Here is a 19,032-nt window from a genome sequence, read left to right on the forward strand (position 1 = left end):
ATCACTTCTGTCATCCAAGTCATTGACATATAATATAAAACGAATCGGTCCCAACACAGACCCCTATGGAATAACACTAGTCACCGGCAGCCAGCCAGAGAAGACGCCATTTACTCCCACTTTTTGCCTCCTGCCAATCAGCCACTGTTTTATCCATGCTAGAATTTCTCCTATGGGCTCGTAACTTGTTAAGCAGCCTCATGTGTGGCACCTTGTCAAAGGCCATCTGAAAATCCAAGTACACATTATCAACTGATTCTCCTTTGTCTATCCAGTTTGTTATTTCTTCTAAGAATTCCAATAGATAATAGACAATAGACAATAGGTGCAGGAATAGGCCATTCAGCCCTTCCAGCCAGCACCGCCATTCACTGTGATCATTGCTGATCATCCACAATCAGTATCCAGTTCCTGCCTTATCCCCATAACCTTTGATTCCGCTATCTTTAAGAGCCCTATCCATCTCTTTCTTGAAAGTATCCAGAGACTTCGCCTCCACAGCCTTCTGGGGCAGAGCATTCCATATATCCACCACTCTCTGGGGGGAAAAGTTTTTCCTTAACTCTGTTCTAAATGGCCTATCCCTTATTCTTAAACTGTGGCCTCTGGTTCTGGACTCACCCATCAGCGGGAACATGCATCCTGCCTCCAGCGTGTCCAATCCCTTAATAATCTTATATGTTTCAATAAGATCCCCTCTCAGCCTTCTAAATTCCAGAGTATACAAGCCCAGTCGCTCCAATCTTTCAACATATGACAGTGTCGCCATCCCTGGAATTAACCCAGTGAACTCTCCATAGCAAGAATGTCCTTCCTCAAATTTGGAGACCAAAACTGCACATGGTACTCCAGGTGTGGTCTCACCAGAGCCCTGTACAGCTGCAGAAGGACCTCTTTGCTCTTATACTCAATTCCCCTTGTTATGAAGGCCAGCATGCCATTAGCTTTCTTCACTGCCTGCTGTACTTGCATGCTTGCTTTCAGTGACTGATGTACAAGAACACCTAGATCTCGTTGTGCTTCCCCTTTTCCTAACTTGACTCCATTTAGATAATAATCTGCCTTCCTGTTCTTACCACCAAAGTGGATAACCTCACATTTATCCACATTAAACTGCATCTGCCCACTCACCCAGCCTGTCCAAGTCACCCTGCATTCTCATAACATCCTCCTCACATTTCACACTGCCACCCAGCTTTGTGTCATCGGCAAATTTGCTAATGTTACTTTTAATTCCTTCATCTAAATCATTAATATATATATTGTAAACAGCTGTGGTCCCAGCACTGAACCCTGCGGTACCCCACTGGTCACCGCCTGCCATTCTGAAAGGGACCCGTTAATCGCTACTCTTTGTTTTCTGTCAGCCAGCCAATTTTCAATCCATCTCAGTACTCTGCCCCCAGTACCATGTGCCCTAATTTTGCCCACTAATCTCCTATGTGGGACTTTATCAAAGGCTTTCTGAAAGTCCAGGTACACTACATCCACTGGCTCTCCCTTGTCCATTTTCATAGTTGCATCCTCAAAAAATTCCAGAAGATTTGCCAAGCAAGATTTTCCCTTGAGGAAACCATGCTGACTCTGGCCTATTTTATCATGTGTTTCCAACTACCCTGAAACCACATCCTTAACAATCGACTCCAACACCTTTCAAACCACTGACGTCAGACTAACTGCCCTATAATTTCCTTTCTTCTGCTTCTCTGCCTTCTTGAAGAGAAGAGTGACATTTGTAATTTTCCATTCTTTCAGAACTAATCCGGAATATAATGATTCTTGAAAGATCATTACTAATGCCTCTACAATCTTTTCAGCCAGATCTTTCAGAACCCTGGGGTGTACACCATCTAGTACAAGTGACTCATCTACCTTCAGATCTTCAGTTTCCAAGAACCTTCATCCTAGTAATGCCAATTTCACACACTTCATGATCCTTGACACCTGGAACCTCCACCATACTGCTGGTGTCATCCACAGTGAAGACTGATGCAAAATACTTATTCGGTTCATCCACCATTTCCTTGTCCCCCATCATGACCTCTCCAGCCTCGTTTTCCAGTGGTTTGATATCCACACTCATATCTCTTTTACATTTTATGTATCTGAAGAAACTTTTTGTATCCTCTTTAATACTATAGGCTAGCTTACATTAGTATTCCATCTTTACCTTATTGACTTTTTTAGCTGGCTTCTTTTGGTTTTTAAAAGCTACCCAATCCTCTCACTTCCCACTAATTTTTGCTCTATTATATCCCCTCCCTTTGGCTTTTATGTTGGCTTTGACTTCTCTTGTTAGCCACGGTTGTGTCATCTTTCCTTTAAAATACCTCCTCTTTGGGATGTATATATCCTGTGGCCTCCGAATTGCTTCCAAAAATTCCAGCTTTTGCTGCTCTCTCTCATCCCTGTCAGTGTTCTTTTCCAATCCATTCTGGCCAACTCCTTTCTGTTGCCTCTGTAATTTCCTTTACTCCATTGTAATACTGATACATTTGACTTTAGCTTCTCCTTTCGGGATGAATTCAATCATATTACGATCACTTTCCCCGAGAGTTCTTTTACTTTAAGTTCTTTAATCAATTCTGCTTAAATTCTGGCATGCCATCCAGTCCAGAATAGCTGATCCTCTAGTGAGCTCAACCGTGAGAAAAGCCATCTCATAGGCGTTCTTGAAATTCTACCTCTTCTGATCCACACCAACCTGGATATGTGGAGAAACGTTTCTAATGATGGCAGACAATGACTATATTGGAGCCTGTGATCTACAGTTTGATGGTGCATTTTCAGGCCGATTGAGTAATCTGGCACTTTGTTGTACCTCAGTGAGGTTTCGAGCGAAGTGTACAGCCTGGAGGCCAAGAAGCCTGGAGACTGGGTGCAAGCCCATGATCAACTCAGCTTCTCGCTGATTAAAGTGTTGAGGAAGATTGAAATCAACGAGGATGAGAGCGGAAGGTGAGCAGGTGTTCAGTGCCATCCGCCTGTGTGTGACCGGTCTCTCTCTCTCTCTCTCTCTCTTGCTTTCACTTACTGCTCCCAGAGAAAGGTGCCTGCGTTCGCTCGGTCTCCCTTTTGTCCTAGCTCACTGATCCCGGAGGAAGGTACCTGCATTTGATCGGTCCCTCCCTCCCACTTGCTCAATGCTACCTTAATCTTCGGTCTTGGGCAAGGTTTAATTGATGTGGATTGTAGACTGGATTCTGTAGTTAACTTTATGATGTCTTCTGGTCTCTGGTTGCTCCTTTCTTTGTTGCTGATTTGAGCGAGTTTGATCGGGTTGGACTGGCTCTGCGGACCGCAGTCAACAAACAACACAGTGCTAGGTTGGACTGAAATGAGATAGAACTGGACTTTCCTTGACATGTTGTTGACTTTGAGGGCTGGTATTTTATATAATGTTTCCGCTTGATTTTTGCCGTTTGCGCAATTCCGTTTTTTGTGCGTTACAGGTTTGGTATTTTTATTTGAATGGTTTCCGTCATTATCTTTGTTTCATGGCTATCTGTAGGAATATAAATCTCAGTTTTCTATACTGTGTACTCTGATAATAAATGTATTTTGAATCTTTGAATCTAATTTGTGGCAGTGGAATACAATAACCAGTCAAGCAAGTTTTAAAGCTGAAACCGAATATGTGATAACACCTGTGAGATGTAGTTGTCTAGTCCCTTTGGAGGATGCAGAACAGGAAAACATACCTCCAGGAATGTTCCTTTAAGACAGGTGCCAGCATAGACTGATGAGAACAGAACCTTCTGGAGAACATTCTGACTGGTTGGCTCAGCATCTGGCATGGAAGTGCCACTCCACAAGATCAGAAAAAGCTGCAGAGGGGTGTAAAGTCAGTTAGCTCTATCATAGGCACAAGCTCCCCACCATCGAGGACATCTTCAACGGGCATTGCCTCAATCCATTATTCAAGACGCACATCTCCCAGGACATGCTCTCTTCTCATTGCTACCATCAGGGAGGAGGTTCAGGAGCCTGAAGACACGCGCTCAATGTTTTAGGAATGCTTCTTCACCTCCACCATCAATGAGCAATGAAACCATAAACACTGCCTCACTATTTTTGATCTTTTTTTGCACTAATTTTATTTTTTTGATATATATTTCTTAGTATTTATAGTATATGTAATGCATTGCACTGTACTGACGCTACAAAACACCAAATTTCACAACATATATAAATGATAATAAACCTGATTCTGGTCTGATTGTGAGACAGATTGAGCTGTCAGGGAAGTTCAGAGTGACCTTGGTGTTCCAGTCGCTGACTGAGATGTCACAGGAGATCGGAGGCCTCTGCACTCACGTGATTTCTCTATTTCTCGATGGTGAGAGAGTCTGCTGATTCTCGAGTTAGGAGAATTCGAACAAGCGACGCTGCAGGTTGTAAAAATGACACAGCGAGCTGTTGGTCTCCTTTCTTGCCGTGACAGGAGCGATATCTCCTGTTGGGATGGACGGTAGTTTTTGATAGACTATAGATCATGGACTCTGGGGGCCTTGCTTTTGCTTTCATGGTGAGTGGTGGAGGGCTATTGCTTTTTGTTGGAGCAAGTGGGAGGAGGGGGAGAGAGATGGTTATGCATTGCTGCTGCTTGTGCAGGGGAGGGGGAGGAAGGCTTTAGGGTTCTAACGTTTTTCTGTCATTCATTCTTTGGGTTTTTTTGTTTCATGGGTGCCTGCAAACGGCAAGGATTTCAGGTTGTATACTATACACATTCTCTGACATTAAATTGAATTAGAGTGCCTGAGGGAACCTCTGGCAAGTCGTTAGAATTCCCTTAATTGCAAAGGAGTTTAAAATCAAGGGGGTTTTGTTCAAGTTATACAGGGTGCTGGTGAGGCTACACAGTTTTGATCACCTTGCCTAAAAGGATACAGTAGCATTGGAGGCAGTCCATAGGAGATTCAGTGGGCTAATTTCAAGGGAAAGACAGTGTGCTATCAAGAGAGATTAAACAGTTTATGTTTCTTTAGAGTTTAGTAGAATGCAAGGTGAACTTACTCGAACAAATAAGCTCATAATGGCTTGACAGGATAGATGCTGGAGAGACTACAGGACAAATTTTGAACAAGAAGGAAGGTTTTTGCAAAAGGGCTCAAGGTGGTTGATGAAAGTACATTTTTTCCTGTTGAGAAGATCTGGAAAAGCAGGAGGACTAATAGAGTCATAGGAAATGAAGACAGTACCTGTTGCAAATAGTCAACAGGTCGGGCCAAATGAGAAGAGAAAGAGTGGAAAAATAGTGGATTTGTCTCAGTTCATCACGGGTAAAACCCTCCCCACTACTGAGCACATCTACAAGGAGTGGTGTCCCAGGAAAGCAGCATATGTCAAAAAGGACCCCCACCATCCAGGTCATGCTCTCTTCTTGCTGCTGCCATCAGGAAGAAGGTACAGGAGCCTCAGGACTCGTACCACCAGGTTCAGGAACAGTTGTTACCCCTCAAGCATCAGGTTCCTGAACAGAGGGGATAACTTCACTCACTTACCCCAACACTGAACTGTTCACACAATCTACTGGACCCACTTTCAAAGATTCTTCATCTCATGTTCCTGATATTTATTGCATATTTATTTATTATTATTATTTTCTCCTTTTGTATTTACACAGTTTTGTTGTCTTTTGCACGTTGGTTGTCTGTCCATCCTGTTGGGTACACTCTTTCATTGATTTTATCATGTTTCTTGTACTTACTGTGAATGCCTGCAAGAAAATGAATCTCAGGGTTGTATATGGTGACACACATGTACTTTGATAATAAATTTACTGTGAACTTTGAGTGCAGACATAGACCTGGTGCTCTGGGGCCTGACCATCTCAGCCAAGAATTTCTTGCATTTTTTTGTTTTTACATTCCATTTCCAGCATCTGCATTTTATTTTTGATTTTCAAGACCAGAAGAAAGATCAAAGTTATAATTGTAAATGTTTAGCACAATACATTGCTTCATGTGTGTAAATTAATGATTGTATGAGTCTGTTTCCTTTTTAAGGGATAGCAGTGGGGCATGTGTCCTTTAAGACCTGAGTATATCATGTGGTTTGACCTTGATTAATACAGCAGATAGTGTTGCTTGGCTGAGCCTCCAGTAAAGAATATTTTGTTTATCTCTCTGCCCCTTCCTAGTCACCTAAGATTTGCAGCAACATATAGAAGCCACAGTCACTTCAGGGAGGAATATGCATTAAAAAAAATCTGGGTCAATTGAGAGAGACAACATCTTGATTTGTCAAGGGCTTATAAAAAATCCCAGAGATGTTAGGTAGACAGTGTAGGTTGTTGTATGTTACTGCAACGCTGGCATCACAGCATGGTTTTCATACAAATACCAAGTAATAACCATGAACAATTAAATGTTACAGCTGTCATCACATCTGAAGTGGTTTGAGAAAATTGGCCTGCAGTGCATATCACGAAAGGGTGTTGGGTTGTGGCTAGGGCAGGTGCTGACAGCATTCTGGACCTCATTCTGGCCCAGGAAAGGCTCAAGACTGCCGCAAGGGGAATGGGTGGGCCCCACAGTTTGCTGACATTCTATCAAAGTCCCTGGCTCATAGAAAGGGAGAGAAGGTGAAATGTTCTGTCTCGACAGTAGTTGAAGAGGCCCTTCGTACCCTCGGAATGATGATCCCTCCCCATTCATCCAACAATCTCTTTGAACCCCTACCATTGGACAGCATTAGGACAAGAACTGTTAGGATGAGAAATGGCCTCAGGCCTAAGACTACTGAGCTCCTTCCACCACCCAGGCAGAGTCATAGAGTCATAGAACAGCACAGCACAGAAACAGGTCCTTCAGCCCATCTAGTCTGCCAAACCATTAATCTGTCTACTCCCATCAGCTTGCACTCAGACCATTGCCCTCTGTACCCCTACCATCATGTACCTATCCTTAAGTGTTGAAATCGAACTTGTATCCACCACTTGCCCTGGCAGCTCATTCCACACTCTCACCACTCTCTGAGGGAACAAGTTCCCCTCATGTTCCACTTCAACATTTCATCTTTCACCCTTAACATATGACCTCTAGTTGTCATCTCACTCAACATCAACGGAAAAAACATGCTTGCATTTATCCTGTCTATACCACTCATAATTTTGTATACTTCTATCAAATCTCTCTTCAATCTTCATTGTTCGAGGGAATAAAGTTCTAATCCATTCAACCTTTTCCCATAACTCAGGTATCACAGGTACATAGGGCATAAAGACAGCTTTGGCACGTTGGCCTTCATAAATCAATGTTTGGAGTATTGAAGTTGGGGTGTTATGTTGAAATTGTATAAGACGTTGTTGAGGCCCAATTTGAAGTATTGTGTTCACTTTTGGTCACCTACCAACAGGAAAGATGTAAATAAGATTGAAAGAGTACAGAGAAAATTTACAAACTTGTTGCCAGGACTTGAGGATTACGTTGTGCATTTTGGTCTGGAGGAACATTGTTTCATTTGATGGGATGCATGTGTACGGTTGAATGACAATAAAATGAACTTGAACTTCAGAATCGGAGTCAGGTTTAATATCACTGGCATATGTCATGAAATTTGCTAATTTAGCGGCGGCATTACAGTACGATACATGATAACATAGGGGAAAAAAGTAAATCAATTACAGTAAGCAATCAATTACAGTAAATCAATTACAGTATATATATTAAGCAGTTAAATTAAAAATATTGCAAGAACAAAAAAAATACACGTGAGGTAGTGTTCATGGGTTCAATATCTATTTAGGAATTGGATGGATAAGGGGAAGAATCTATTCATGAATCGATAAGTGGGTGTCTTCAGGTTTCTGTACCTCCTTCCTGATGGTAACAATGAGAAGAAGGCATATCCTGGTGATGGGGGTCTTTAATAATGCATATTGCCTTTCTGAGGCACCGCTACTTGAAGATATCTTGAATACTGTGGAAGCTAGTACCCAAGATGGAGCTGATTAATTTTACGACTGTCTGTAGCATCTTTTGTTCCTGTGAAGTAAACAGCCACTGCCCCCCCCCCGACCGATCCCCATACCAGATAGTGATGCAGTCTGTCAGAATGCTGTCCATGGTACATTTGTAGTAGTTTTTGAGTATTTTAGGTTACAAAACAAATGTCCTCAAGCCCATAATAAAATATAGCCTCAGTCTTGCCTTCTTCATAGCTGCATTGATATGTTGGGACCAGGTGAGATCTTGACACCCAGGAATCTGAAACTGCTCACTCTCTCCACTTCTGATCCCTCTGAGAGGATTGGTTGGTGTTCCCTCATCCTATCCTTTCTGAAGTCCACAATCAACTCTTTGGACTTACTGACATTGAGTGCAAGTTTGTTGCTGTGACACCACTCTACTATCTGGTATATCTTACTTCTGTACGCCCTCCCATCTCCATCTGAGATTCTGAAAACAATGGTTGTATCATCAACAAATTTATAGATAGCATTTGAACAATGCCTAGCCACACAGTCATGGGTATGGAAAGAGTAGAGCAGCGGGAAAAGCACACGTCCCTGAGCTCTGCCAGGGTTGATGATCGGCAAGGAGGAGATATTATTACCAATCCACACTGATTGTGGTCTTCTGGTTAGGAAGTCAAGGATCCAATTGCAGAGGGAGGCGCAGAAACCCAGGTTCTGTAGCTTATCAATCAGGACTCTAGGAATGTTGGTGTTAAAAGCTGAGCTGTAGTCAATGAACAGCTTCCTGACACAGATGTTTGTATTGTCCATATGATCTAAGGCCATTAACCTTTGAGATTGCATCTGCCATAGACCTATTTTGGCAGTAGGCAAATTGCAGTGGGTCTAGGTCCTTGCTGAGGCAGGAGTTGATTCTGGCCATGAAAGCACCATAGATGTGAGTGCGACTGGATGATAGTCATTAACGCAGCTCACACTACTCTTATTGTGAATTTGACAAGTCTATGGGCATTGTAAGCTGAGGAGGAGGGTTCCAGGATGCAATCCATGTGAATAGAAGATATCATCACATATAAACTCTAGTGTCACACATCCCTTAAATGTACCACTACCCTAACCTCGAATGGTGTTCAGCATACCATTATCCACATCCACCAATCAATCAGGAATCTTTCATGGTCCCAGAATAAATCATACGCAATCAGGGAAGCTGACCAATGAATGTACTTCCTGAGGAGGCTGAAGAGAGCAAGACTATATACATCCATACTGACATCATTCTACAGATCTGCAGTGGAGAGCATCCTAACAAGCTGCATCACTGCTTGGTACAGAAACTGCACTGTGGTGGGCAGGAAGGCTCTACAATGGGTAGTCAAAATGTCCAATGCATCACTGGCCTACCCACTATCAAAGGCATATATATAGAAAAGTGCCGGAGAAGGGCAGTAAAGTCATGAAGGGTCCCATCCACTCCGCTCTTGGATTGTTGTCCAATTCCCATCAGGGAGGAGGCTACATAGAATCCACACCAGGACCACCGGACTCAAAAACAGTTACTTTTCCCAAGCAGTAAGGCTGATCAATACCTCCACCCACAAACCCACCCCTCCACACCCCCACCATCACTACTTTATCATTTCCTGTCAGACACTTTATGTACAGACACTCCTGTGCCTAGTGTCACGTTATGGACATGCGATCAATGTATGTATAAAAGCTACCTTATATATTTATATTTTTTTTATTATTGTTCTGTTCTTTATGTTATGTTTTTTTTTGTGCTGCATCGAATCTGAAAAAACAATTATTATGTTCCTCTTTACATTTGTGTACTGGAAATGACACTAAACAACCTTGAATCTTGAATCTTGTTCTAGTCTCTCTCACCCTCACACTAAACTCTACGACAAACTTCACTACTTCTACAACTTGAAACTTTATAAAGCACCTATGAGGCCTCATTTGGAATATTGACAGCAGGTTTGGGCCCCTTATCTTATAACCATATAACAATTACAGCACAGAAACAGGCCATCTCGGCCCCTCTAGTCCGTGCCGAACTCTTACCTTATCCTATTCCCACCGACCTGCGCTCAGCCCATAACCCTCCCTTCCTTTCCTGTCCATATATCTATCCAATTTAACTTTAAACAACAACATAGAACCTGCCTCAGTTACTTCTTCTGGAAGCTCATTCCACACAGCTACCACTCTCTGAGTAAAGAAGTTCCCCCTCATGTTACCCCAAAACTTTTATCCTCTAATTCTCAACCCATGCCCTCTTGTTTGAATCTTCCCCACTCTCAATGGAAAAAGTCTAACCACATCAACTCTATCAATCCCCCTCATAATTTTAAATACTTCTATCAAGAATCCCCTCAACCTTCTATGCTCCAAAGAATAAAGACCTAACTTGTTCAACCTTTCTCTGTAACTTAGGAGATGAAACCCAGGCAACATTTTAGTAAACCTCCTCTGTACTCTCTCAATTTTATTGACATCTTTCCTATAATTCGGTGACCAGAACTGTACACAATGCTCCAGATTTGGCCTTACCAATGCCTTATACAAATGCAACGTTACATCCCAACTCCTATACTTAATGCTCTGACAAATAAAGGCCAGCAAACCAAAAGCTTTCTTCACCACCCTATCCACATGAGATTCCATCTTCAGGGAACTATGCACCATTATTCCTAGATCCCTCTGTACTAAAGCATTCTTAAATCCCTACCATTTACCATGTATGTCCTATTTTGATTAGTTCTACCAAAATGTACCACCTCACATTTTTCAGCATTAAACTCCATCTGCCATCCTTCAACCCACTCTCCTATCTAGCCTAAATCTCCCTGTGTCGTGGTCCGGTCCGTGAAGTCCGTATTCCGGTTCACGGTCCGCTCCATCGACCCTTGCTCCGGGTTTTTCTATCTGCCCTGTTTCTGTTCTTGTTGGGCTCTAATTGAGGCAGCTGATGCTTGTTGAGGCTGGCTGCATAAATATCTTCAGAGACCAGGGCATGGCTGCTGGATTGTTCTTCTGCTTGCTCCTGTGTTCCTTCCCCTGCCTTCTGTTTCCTCGCCTGAGGCCCTGCCTTGTCTTGCCGGGAACTCTCGCCTCGCCTGAAGTTCTGTCTTGCCTTGCATTGCCTGAAGCCTTGCCTTGCCTTGCTGTCTTGTCCTGGAGCCACCCCGTACCTAGCTCCCTTCCTGTCCCTTGCCTCTGCTGGGTAAGTCAGACTGTATTGCCATTACCTACGGTTGGTTCTGTCCCTTCCTAACCCTTGCCTCCATGGAGTAAGCCAGACCATCTTGCTGTTACCTACGGTTGGTTCTGTCCCTTCCTAACCCTTGCCTCCATCGGGTAAGCCAGGCCATCTTGCCGTTACCTGCGGTTGGTTCTGTCCCTTCCTGTCCCTTGCCTCCATTGGGTAAGCCAGGCTGTATTGCTGTTACCTACGGTTGGTTCTGTCCCTTCCTGTCCCTTGCCTCTGTTGGGTAAGCCAGGCCATCTCGTCGTTACCCACGGTTGATTCTGTCCCTTCCTAACCCTTGCCTCCGTCGGGTAAGCCAGGCCATCTTGCCATTACCTGTGGTTGGTTCTGTCCCTTCCTGTTCCTTGCCTCCGTCGGGTGGAGTACCGCGCCCTGCCCAGGAGGAGCCTCCAGTCTCCAGCCCAAGCCTCGCCGCCAGTCTCTAGCCTCCTGCCTAGTCTCAAGCCTGAAGACTCCAGCCTCCAGCCCAAGCCTCGCCGCCAGTCTCTAGCCTCCTGCCTAGTCTCAAGCCTGAAGACTCCAGCCTAATGCCTCCTGCCAAGCCTCGCCTCGTCTCCAGCCTCCTGTCTCCTGCCAAGCCTCACCTCAAGTCTCTAGCCTCCTGCCTTCTGCCAAGCCTCGCCTCACGTCTCTAGCCTCCTGCCTCCTGTGAAGTCTTGCCTCATGTCTCTAGCCTCTAGCCTCAAGCCTGAAGATTCCAGCCTCCTACCTCCTGCCAAGCCTCGCCTCAAGTCTCTAGCCTTTAGCCTCAAGCCTGAAGACTCCAGCCTCCTGCTTCCTGCCAAGCCTCGCCTCTAGCCTCTAGCCTCTAGCCTGAAGACTCCAGCCTCCTGCCTCTTGCCAAGCCTCGCCTCAAGCATCTAGCCTCAAGCCTTAAGACTCCATCCTCGTCCTGCCTGCCAGCCAAGCCTCATCCTTGCCTAGTTCTGGGATCTGAGCCAGAGGCAAGACCCAGGTACTGGGTCCTTGTCCAGTCTCTGGCTCGGAGTCCAAGTCCAGGCTCCTAGCTCTCTTGTCTGGTCCTGTTCCGGGTTCCCAGTTTTCGTGTCCATGTCCTTGCCCTCACCCTGTATCCTAGTCCTGTCCCTAGTACTTCAGTGTCTGTGTCTTGCACTTGGGTCCGTTCGAAGCCACCGCCCTATGACAATCTGCAAGTTTTGAAAACCTACTTCATCATCCTCAACACCACTTATCTTAGTATCATCTGCATACTTACTAATCCAATTTACCACCCCATCATCCAGATCATTAATATATATTACAAACAACATTGGACCCAGTACAGATCCCTGAGGCACACTGCTACACACTGTCCTCCAATCTGACAAACAGTTATCCACCACTGCTCTCTGGCGTCTCCCATCTAGCCACTGCTGAATTCATTTTATTACTTCCATATTAATGCCTAACGATTGAACCTTCCTAACTAACCTTCCGTGTGGAACCTTGTCAATGGCCTTACTGAAGTCCATATAGACAACATCTACCGTTTTACCCTCGTCAACTTTCTTAGTAACCTCATCAAAAAATTCAATAAGATTTGTCAAACATGACCTTCCACGCACAAATCTATGTTGACTGTTCCTAATCAGACCCTGTCTATCCAGAAAATTATATATGCCATCTCTAAGAATACTTTCCATCAATTTACCCACCACTGATGTCAAACTCACAGGCCGATAATTGCCAGGTTTACTCTTAGAACTCTTTTTAAACAATGGAACCACATGAGCAATACGCCAATCCTCTGGCACCATTCCCGTTTCTAATGACATTTGAAATATTTCTGTCAGAACCCTGTTATTTCTACACTAATTTCCCTCAAAGTCCTAGGGAATATCTTGTCTGGACCCGGAGACTTAGCCACTTTTATATTCCTTAAAAGTGTCAGTACTTACTCTTTAATTGTCATACTTTCCATAACTACCCTATTTGTTTCCTTTACTTTACACAATTCAATCCTTCTCCTTAGTGAATACCGAAGAAAAGAAATTGTTCAAAATCTCCCCCATCTCTTTTGGCTCCGCACATAGCCATCCACTCTGATTCTCCAAGGGACCAATTTTATCCCTCACTATCCTTTTGCCACTAACATAACTGTAGAAACCCTTTGGATTTATTTTCACCTTACTTGCCAGAGCAGCCTTGTATCTTCTTTTAGCTTTTCTAATTTGTTTCTTAAGATTCTTTTTACACTCTTTATATTCCTCAAGTACCTCATTAACTCCAAGCTGCCGATATTTATTGAAGATCTCTCTCTTTTTCTGAACCAAGTTTCTAATATCTCTTGATAACCATGGCTCTCTCAAACTTTTAACCTTTCCTTTCAACCTAACAGGAACATAAGGATTCTGGACCCTCAAAATTTCACCTTTAAATGACCTCCATTTCTCCGTTACATCCTTCCCATAAAACAAATTTTCCCAATCCACTCCTCCTAAATCCTTTCGCATCTCCTCACAGTTAACCTTTCTCCAATCAAAAATCTTATAAAGGATATGCTGGAACTGGAGAGGGTTCAAAGGAAGTTCGCAAAATTGATTCGAGGATTGAATGACTTGTCATAGGAAGAACGTTTGCTGGCTCTGGGCCTGTATTCACTGGAATTCAGAACTATGAGGGGGTGACCTCATTGAAGCCTATTGAATGGTGAAAGGCCCTAATAAAGTTGATGTGGAGAGAATGTTTCCTATGGTGGGAGCATCTGAGACCAGAAGACAGAGCCTTAGAATAACAGGGTGTACCTTTAGAATGGAGATGAGGAGGAATTTCTTCAGCCAGAGAGTGGTGAATCTATGGAATTCTTTGCCACAGGCAGCTGTGGATGCTAAGTCTTTATGTATATTTGAGGCAGAAGTTAATAGATTCTTGATTGGTCAGGGCCTGAAGGGATACAGGGGGAAGGCAGGAAATTGGGGTTGAGAGGAAAATTGGATCAGCCATGATGAAATGGCGGAGTAAACCCGATGGGCCAAATGGCCTAAGTCTCTATGGTTTTATAAGTAACATTCCCAATCAGAGCTCAAATACTGATGTTAGTGGACAAAGCCTTCAGTGTACCATGGCCAGCAAGTACACTCGATGGCTAATCCCATTGAACAACACTTGATCGATTGAGAGTCAGAGCTGGTGGTATGGAAAGGATAGGTGATCCCATTACAAATGGTGGTGTTAACACTTTTCTGCTGAATATGTGCTGAGCTGTGCAAGGTTAAGAGATGACAACATGTACATTATTGCATCTTTGATTTGACATCATTAACAGTAACACCACACTCTATGAAACTTGACTTGGCATGTCTTGAAAATTCTATCCAAAGAATTTATTGCACTGCAAATGAATTGAATTGAATTGACTTTATTACTGACACCCTTCATACACATGAGGAGTAAAAATCTTTACGTTATGTCTCGGTCTAAATGTGCAATTTATAGTAATTTATAATAAATAGCATGTGTAACAGGACAGTCAATATAATATAGAAATACAGTTGTATCAGCATGAATTAATCAACCTGATGGCCTGGTGGAAAAAGCTGTCCCAGAGCCTGTTGGTTCTGGCTTTTATGTTGCGGTACCGTTTCTCAGACTGTAGTGGCTGGAACAGTTTGTGGTTGGGGTGACTCGGGTCCCCGGTGATCCCTCAGGCCCTTTTACTCACCTGTCTTTGTTAATGTCCTGAATAGTGGGAAGTTCACATCTACAGTTGTACAGGGCTGTACACACCATTCTCTGCAGAGTCCTGCGATTGAGGGAAGTACAGTTCCCTTACCAGGCAGTGATGCAGCCCATCAGGATGCTCTCAATTTTGCCTTCATACCAAATTCATTCCAAAATGTGTATGTTGGTTGCCATATTTGAACCTATTCTTAGTCCAAACAATGGGCACCATGGAGAAACGAGACTGCAGATGCTGAAATCTGGGAGAACTCAGTGGGCCGAGCGGTATGGGAATGGGAATGGGATTGTTGATGTTTAAATTCAACATGATGGGTTTTCTAAATCTTATCTTTCCTTGAACATCAGCCTTGCTGATATGTCTCAGCCGAAAGCTCGACTCCCTATCCCTCTTCATAGACGCTGCCTGACCTGTTCTGTTCCTCCAGCATTTTGTGTGTTATTCTGTGCACAGATGTGCTTTCCACTGAACTTCTCCTAAAGTTCCAAAGTGGAACGGGAGATGTTCTGCAAACATTCACAGCCAAATGTACACCAAAACTCTACTTCTTCTCCAAAACAGTTAAGTAAAAAATTCACTCAGTAGCCACCATATTAGGTACCTTCTGTACTTAATAAAATGGCTACTGAATTTATGTTCATGTTCTTCTACTGCTCTAGATCATCCACTTCAAAGTTCGATGAGTTGTGCGTTGAGAGATGTTCTTTTGCATCCACTCTTGTAACATGTAGTTATATGAGTTACTGTTGCCTTCCTGTCAGCTTGAACCAGTCTGGCCATTCTCCTCTAACCCACAGAATGGCTGCTCACCGGATGTCTTTTTGTTTTTCGCACCACTTTCTGTAAACTCTAGAGACTGTTGTGTGTGAAAATCCTAGGAGATCATCAGTTTCTGAGATACTCAAACCACTCTGTCATGTTTGGTCTGAAAAACAACTGTAACTCTTGACCGTGACGACATGCTTTTATGCATTGAGTTTCTGCCGCATGATTGGTTAATTAGATACATTCATTAACAAACAGGTGTACATGTGTACCTAATAAAGTGGCCACTGAGTGTCCATTGACACTGTAAATGAACAAAATAGAAATCATTGTATCTTGAAATGGAAGCTGAAGGAACATTTGAAGTGACTAAAATAGAGAACTAAAGATTAGGCATTGGGACTAATTTAAAATGTTCCAACAAACAGCGTTCCGACACGATAAGTAAGGTGGCTTTCTTCAACTACGCCTCTATAATAGTAAGTTATATATAAGTATATGAGTAAGATGTTCTTGCTTCTTTCTGGTCAGCATTCTTAAGCATGTGACACCTTTGGGCTATTTCTATCCACCATTTAATATTTATATTGGCTACATCAAGTTCAAATGAAAATTCATATGAAAAGAGCCATTGTCATTTTGACAGTAAGTATGAAAGTCTGGATTCAGTATTTTGAACTTTTCGGTACTGAGTTTTAATTGGAGACTTTGCAGAATAAAGTAAGCTGTTGAGTTGAAGATTGCTTTTGTGAACTTAGAACCTACTAATACACCACATGGGAGACTCTGGAATTCTTGAGCAAATAGTTTGCAGATGTTTTGCTAAACACTGATATTCATAGATAAATTGAAGAGATACAAGCTCTCACTCAGTGTTAAGTTTTAGGAATAGTCGCTGTACATAAGTCTAACAGTTGAGAAATAGGAGAGTCCACTTGTCAGTCTTTGATGCAGTCTTTAATTGATTCTATTGTACTTCTTTGTTCTATTGTGAATGCCTGGAAGAAACTGAATCTCAGGGTAGAGTTTGGTGACATACTGTACACATACTTTGGTAATAAATTTACTTTGAACTTAGACTTCTTAATGTTAAATAGAAAATTTCAGATTTCAAGAATGTGCAAAAAAGTAAAATGAAAGAAGTCATTTGGTCATACTTAGTTGGTGTATTTGTGAAAAGGAACTTTGTACTTTCCTGGCCATACCACCTAACAATATCTGGTAGTAGTACTTCTTTCAGTTACTGAAAATTCATTTGTTGTATGGACAATTTACAGGGGTTCCCAACCCAGGGTCCACCGGCCCCTTGCTAAATGATAGCGGTCCATGGCATAAAAATGGTTGAGACCCTCTGGTTTAGAATAAATATCAAGAACCATGTCCATGCATCAAAAATAATCAAGTTCCATGCACTGATTAGTAAATACATCCTTTCTGATGTTAGTTCGTGGAGGGGTTGGTTGGGGAAGACCAGGATTTTAAAAAATTCAAGTAGCCAAATTAAATAGTATAGTATCTCATCTTGTAACATCTAATTAATTAGCGAGATATGTTATTTAGTGTCCTGATGAAGCGTCTCAGACCAAAACATGGACTGTTCACTCTTTTCCGTAGATGTTGCCTGGCCTGCTGAGTTGCTCCAGCATTTTGTGTGTGTTGCTCATGATACAAAAAAGGCCTGTGCACTTGTAATTTTAATTTTTTTTTTCATTCCAGTCCAGTATTGGAATGAAAAAGTATTTCCAGTCTTGATGAATGGTCTCGGCCCGAAACGTCGACTGTTTATTCATTTCCATAGACACTGCCTGACCTGCCGAATTCCTCCAGCATTTTGTGTGTGTTGCTCCAAATGGCTCATTTGTGAGTTTTAGTCAATTTCTTCTTATTCTGTTTACTGGAAGCAGCCACCCACAGTGCAATGTCCACAAAGAGACTAATTGGGTTCTTGTCAATGGTGTTACTCTGGAAGATTTTACAGACAGCAGCTGGCACATGAAATGCATATAAAAATGGCATTATTGAATAGTCTACTGTAAACTCATTGTTTGGCAAATGGTTGCACTACATTTTACTGGGTTCTACTGCTTCTGTGCTCTTAGTTCAATGTTTGGAAAACTTCTCAAAGCTCATGTCTTCAACTGAGTCACTCCCCTTAACCACATCCCCTCCTGGCGTAATGGCTGTTTCCTCAAGTACTTTGAACTCCTTTTATACTAAAGCAGTTACATAAATGATAATTATTGTAATTTTCAGAAACAAACTCAATACCACAATTAATCCCTTATTACTCTTTCCTGTAATAGAACAAAATAGTATTTAACAAAACAGAAATCTGAAAAAAAATGCGTTAAAGAATTAGTTTGAGAGTCCTCTTACCTGCTTTAAATCCCTGCAAAAGGACTGTCGAGGCTGGGTGGAGTTTCCAATTTCTACATTTTCCTGAAGTATTATCATAAGAAAATTAATTTAACTGAAAATATTGTTTGTTAAAGTCAACATGTGAAAAATAAGAAATATTTTACTTGTGGGAAACTTGGTTTTAACTTCATCTGTATTCTCTTAATAAAAAGAATCAGGGAACAAAGAGGATCATTCATAGATTATAGAACTTTACAGCACGTACAGGCCCTTCAGCCCACAATGTTGTGCTGACCTTTTACTGTACTCTAAGATCATTCTAACTCTTCCCTCCTACATTCACTCATATTGTTTCTTCGCTTGAGCAATGAAAAATGAATCCTGATGAAGAGGCTCAGCCTGAAACATCGACTGTTTATTAGCTTATTTCTGGTAGTATTTTGTTTTATGTGCTGTGTGTGATATATATTTTGTGGGTGCACCATGGTCAAGAGGAATCAAGAGGAATGTTGTTTTGATTGGTTATATATATAGTCAGATGACAGTAAAATTGAACATGAAATTTTTAATTGAAGCAGCTGGTGGTAGTGCTTGTGTGATACAGGAAATCCAAAACCATGTACTAATTAAGAACATGAGTTCAAATGGTTCAGCCTTGAGAATCTGGACCATTTATAAAAAAGCTGAAAGTGCAAAGCTGATGTCAGTTAAAGTGTTGACTGTTGCAGAAACAAAGAACTTCATTCAAAGTGGAAGTCCTGCCTTCCTCTTGCCATATCCTAACATCAGGGTAGCCCCTTGAGCTACCAAGTAGTCCTCATTTACACCAACCCACCACAAAGGAGGTGCATGACCAGGACAGGTAGTAAATGGTCTTCCCCCTTAATTTCTAGTCCTGGTGAAAGGTCTCGGCCTGAAATGTCCGCTGTTTATTGATTTCTATTGCCTGACCTGCTGAGTTCCTGCAGCATTTTGTGTGCGTTGCTCTGGATTTCAACATTTGCAGAATCTCTTGTGTTCAAAAATGAATTC

General features: G+C 42.4%; 1 protein-coding gene across 3 annotated transcripts in view; it reads left to right on the top strand.

The window, feature by feature from the left end:
• The window catches only part of zap70 (zeta chain of T cell receptor associated protein kinase 70), a 155,288-nt gene that overhangs the window by 47,672 nt on the left and 88,584 nt on the right, over positions 1-19,032 (top strand). The window contains exon 1 of one of the 3 annotated variants that reach the window (XM_072244262.1): positions 4,508-4,528. The exons of the other annotated variants lie outside the window; for them this stretch is intronic. The gene's annotated coding sequence lies outside the window, so the exon portion shown is untranslated. Of the gene's footprint in view, positions 1-4,507; positions 4,529-19,032 lie in introns of those variants that run through there. 3 annotated transcript variants of the gene reach the window in all.

The sequence above is a fragment of the Mobula birostris genome, chromosome 26, assembly GCF_030028105.1.
Source record: "Mobula birostris isolate sMobBir1 chromosome 26, sMobBir1.hap1, whole genome shotgun sequence".
Classification (NCBI taxonomy): domain Eukaryota; kingdom Metazoa; phylum Chordata; class Chondrichthyes; order Myliobatiformes; family Myliobatidae; genus Mobula; species Mobula birostris.